This window comes from Capra hircus, chromosome 19 (genome assembly GCF_001704415.2).
Source record: "Capra hircus breed San Clemente chromosome 19, ASM170441v1, whole genome shotgun sequence".
Lineage (NCBI taxonomy): Eukaryota > Metazoa > Chordata > Mammalia > Artiodactyla > Bovidae > Capra > Capra hircus.
The window spans coordinates 11,270,161-11,275,247 of NC_030826.1; positions in this window are offsets into that span (position 1 = coordinate 11,270,161).

A 5,087-nucleotide genomic window follows, 5' to 3' on the forward strand; every position below is an offset into this window, starting at 1 on the left:
TCCACACTTGCCTGGGACCCCGCAGCCCTCTGGAGCCTGGCCTTGAGGGGGCTTCGGCCCTGGCGCACGTGGACCCCGCCCCCTCCTGAGCTGGAGGAGGGAGAATACGCGGGGGCCAGGACCCTTTCCTCCTCCCTCCAGGTCTGGACCTGTGAGGGTTTGTGCGCGGTTCAAGGTCCTGCCTGCCCCTGGGTGTGGGGCTGTGCGAGGAGTAGGTCTGGGGGAAGGACCGCCCTCTCGGCATGGCCCCAGCTGCACCCCGAGTCCCTCCTCCTGCTGGGCTGTAGTGGAGCCTGAAGCCTGGTTCTTTTTCGGCTGATCCTCCATCACTGGGGTCCAGGCTCCCTCCTGGCCCAGGGCAGCTAGGACCCTTTCTGAGCCGGAGGAGAGGAGAGTCAGGCCAGGAGGGGAGGGCCCAGGTTCCGGGGGCTCCACACCAGCAGAGAGGGCCTCTCTGTTGAGTGGCCTCTCAGGCCCTGGCTCACTCCCGTTCCCTAACCCACTCCCTCAGACAGCAACCAGATAGATGATTCCTGAGCCAAAGGGTTTCCCTCCTTCACAGTCCCACTCCCTCGCCACCTGTGTGGCATCCACGCACGCACACACATACTCACACCCAGACGCAGCTGGCAAGTCACCCAAGGAGCCACATTTCCCTAGGGTCGCTCTGATTCAGGCCCTGAACTCAGCCAGGGGCACTCCAGCCTTGCCCTCACATGCACACTGGCGGGCTCGGTCACTCACATTTTTAGTTACAGAGGGCTCTGCTTTGCGGAAGGGACCCAGACCCCTCCCAGCTAAGGACCAGGCCAGCTGGGTGGGCCCAGTTCACCAGCACAGCCTAGTCCTGCCCCTTCCCCAAGCGACTAGGACTATTCACCCTCTTGCTCATGTGCCTGCTCCCTTCTGGAAGCTGGTCCTGGGATGTCAGGATGAAAGCCCAGCCTGCAAGGACCTACCTGTCCTGCCTCCATCGTGGGTGCAACCCTGCATTATCTCTGCTTCTCCTTTCCACCTCCTAGCTCTTCTCCCTTCATCTGGATCTGGGCAAGCTCTAGGGAGGCTTTCTAAATGTCCAGCTGCCTCTTTTGTGACCAAATGTTCCCCCTTTCTCCTCCTACCTTCTTTCTGTCCTCCCCAGGATCTCTCTGGGCATTCCACGGCCCAGGCCTCTCATCCACTGGCCTCCTCATCCCAGGCCTAGACATCGGCTCCCAGGGCCTCACAAAGTAAACAAGCCAAGTGCAACCGAGGAGATAAAAAGGGGCCGGGGCCAGTTGGGGCTGGGAAAAGCCCATAAAGATAAGGCCGACAGCCCTGCCGGTCCTTGAGCCACAGGCACGGAGGAGGCAGGCCCGCGGGGCATAGCCAATGCCAGCACGGTCCCTGGGCCACAGGCGGGTTGCGGGACTGAGCCTAGAAACCCAGGAGACCCCACGCAAGGGGACACCGCACCACCACCACGAGGGTGGTTATGCACTCTGGCCCAGGCGTTGGTTCCGATTATATCTGGGGTCAGCCTGGATGGGCCCCCGGGGTCGGCTGGTCCAGGCCTGGTGAGACGCTCTCCTGGCCGCTAGGTCCCCTGCGGGGCACTTGTCACGCGACGCCCCGCGACTTGCGCCGCGCTCTCGGTCCTGCCCCGTGCGGAGCACATCCGCGGCCCGCGGTCACTGAGCGCCAGTCCCGACGAGGGACGAGTGCTGTGCGGGGCTCTCCTTCCCCAACTCGAGGTTCGCCTCTTCCTTGTCTCTCAGCCACGCAGCCACATCCCGACATCCCGACGATTCGCCTTCCCTGGAGCTCTCCGCTCGTTTCTTTGTCTTCCCGCCCGGCACGAGCAGACCCGAGGTCCGGTCCGCTCGGACCTCTAGCCCCGGCGCGTTGGGACGCCGGTACCAGCAGGTCCGGCACCAGCCAAGGGCCGCGGCAGGCGCTCGCCCTGCTCCTAGAGCCCTCTGCGGGCGCGGCCGGTAGGCTCCGCGCCCTGTGCGCTCGGGTCCTTCACTTTCAGCTGTCACGTTTTTTAAGGGTAGCATTTTTCTTTCCGTTTCTAGATTACTGGTGATACTTTTCTTGTGCCGGGGGAATTGTTAATAGTTTATACTATTTTAAGCATTTTAATTATCTTTATTATCAGAGTAGTATTCTGGCCAGTTCAGTAACATTAAAACTATCCTATCACACACTAGTTATTAGTGCTTTTATTTGTAATACTGTGTGGTTAAAGTACTGGTTTGATTTGTTAATTCGTCATTATCAAATACGTTGTTATGGCTTTCCTGTCACATCATTCTAGGGCCTTCTGGCATGTCAGTAACTCTATTATTATTCTACTAATACTTAGGCAATCATTAAATGCAGTCTTCCAATAGATCATGTTAATCTATCATTATTTTTACTCTGTATCCCTAAAATACAGGGATAAAATAAAATCCGTGGCTGGTTCCACAGTCTCCGTTCTTGGTCACAGTTTCGATAATTTATTTACCATAATATTATTGTTCTCAATATTCACATTAATTTTTTTCACATCCGTATAACACTCTTTGTTATTTTACCGTTACTTGTTTTGTTAAGATTGTTCATAATACTCCAGGTATTCTTTATCACATTGTTACAATATCTCGTTACTTCATCATTATTTGTAATGTTGTGGATCTTAATTCTCTAGTTATTTTTCATCACATCATTACTTCTCGTTACTTTGTCATAATTTGTCATATTGTTGTAGCTCTTAATACTCTGATTATTTTTCATCACATTGGTACACTACTTCTTATTACTCTATCATTATTTATACTGTTGTTGGGACTATTAAAACCTTGGTCATAAATTGTCATATTACTCCAGTAATTCTTGTTGCTCTCTTTATTTATAGTACTATTGCTCTTAAGATTTTGGTTAACATTTATTATAATAATTCACTACAGCATCAATAATAAATTATATTATAGTATTCTGTCAATACTAAAATTAGTATTTCCCTTATTAGTATTTTCATTGTTCGCCTTTTTCCTGTGGTTTTATCATTTTGACATTATTGCTCTTTCTTATTCTATTGCTATTGATTTTAATACTACTGATTTTAACATTCTTCTCACATTGTTCCATCACTTTGTCTATGATTCTTTCAAATTTGAGGTTACAGTTTTCACTTCGTTTTAAGAATGACTTATTTTATTCTTTTAAAGTCCCGAGTACTCTGTTAGTTATGCCGTTTAGCCCTGCTTTTTGGGTTATGGCTTATATTTTGGTAATTCTTGACCGTGGATCATTATTTACATATGATCATTATTTATATATATTTATATGTTCTTGCTTTAATTTTGATGACCCTGTTGCATCAAAGGCTCTAAAGTCCAATGTTCTCATCACACACAGTTCCACATCGATATTCGCCAAGTACCGGGCCCTCAACCTTGGCCTTTCTTCTTCTGCAAACGCCAATTTCAAGACCACCGCTCTGCGTGTCTCATCCTAACCTTGTTCCTTTGGCGCTGGCGCTGTCCTCCCTATGCTCTTGGGTCCTCAGACCCAATTCGCCCGGCTGCTCGGAGGAGAGGTCTTGAGCCACGACCGCTGGGAGTCGGGCCGAGGCGGCAGCCGGATCGGAAAACACTTCGCGCCGCCCTCTTGCCACCTTGACCGCCCCCGAGGTTCTTACCCCGGTCCCGTTACTCGCCCCCTTTCCAGCTCATCCTCTTCCACCTTGCAACCTCACCCTGGTTTCGGGGTGGCCCCTGTCCCGCACACCCTGCTCACCCCCACCCACGCCGGGACCCTCACTCACCCTAACTGCTCTGCCGCAAGCGCTGGTGCTCGCGGCCCGAGGTCCACTGCAAGCCCGGGTCCGAGGAGCCCGGGTCAGCCGGGACTCCGACTCGGGGCCGCTGGGTCAGGGTCCCGCTGCCCGCCGCGCCCTCGGGGCCGGACGCATCCCGGTTCTGGAGCGGGCCCTTGATCTCCGAGGCTGCACTTCGGGGCCTCAGCTCCCTCCCCTCCTCCCTCCCTCCGGGGCCGCCCCCCTCCCCGCGCTGACGTCGCCGCTGTCAATCAGTCCGCGCCCGCCGCCCCCGGGGAGGGAGCTCAGGGTCCCCGGGCTCCGCTACCGCGGGACCCCGAGCTCCGAGCGGGCTGCCGTCTCCCCCAGCGCGCGGCCCGCTGCCCTCTCCGCGGCCCTCGGGCCCCGCCGGCCGGCCCGGGCTGGGTTGGGAGCCCCGCATGGTTTAGATTAGAGGGGGCAGGAAGAGAGGGCGAGCGGCCCGGCCGCGCCGCGCGGCTCCCACCCGAGGCTCGACAACCCGGACGGCCCGCCGGCCGGCCCGGAGCGGCGGCGCGGCCCGCATCCCGGGACGCCGCACCCCGGGGTCAGCGGGGCCGGGTCCCGCTTCCAGACGGCCGCCCTGCGCGGAGCCGCGGACCGCCGGGCCCCCGCCCGCACGCGCCGCGGTCCGAGCCCGCTCCTGGGGCCGTGCCCGCCGCGCACCCGCGCCCCGCCGGCCCGCACGGCGGCTCCTGACCATGCCAGCCACACATTCTCACACCTCCGCGCGCCGGCCCGCGCTTGCGCCTGCGGTCGGGCCCTGGGCCTCGTCTGGGACCGACCCCGCTGCTCACCGGCCCGCGCTCTTCCGGGCCCACCGAGCCCTGCAGTTGGGCGCGGGGGTCACGGGTGAGGGCAGGCCCTGCGCCCAGGCGGGGAGGAGGCCCCGTGGCCCGGGCCTGCAGCGGCGGCGGCGAGGAGGTGCGGCGCCGGCCTGAATCGGAGCCCAGGCCCAGGCTCCGAGGTGCCAGCGCTTGGCAGAGCCTCTTGGGGAACTGCGGCCGAGGGCCAGGACTCTGCCAGCAGCTCCTCGAGATCCCGGAGGGCTGAAGAGGAAGCCCAATGCCTGCTCCAGTCTAAGAAGCCCAGACGGCTTCGCACCGAGCCAGCCGGCCTCTGGGTCTCGAAAGTGAGTGCCCCTCAGCGGTCTAGACCTCCCTGCCCGGCCTCTGTCTCACTTATCTCCATGTCTCCATGTCTGTCTGTGCCTCCCCGCAGGCCCCTGCAGCTGCACAGGCAGGAAGTCCCATGTGGACTGCAG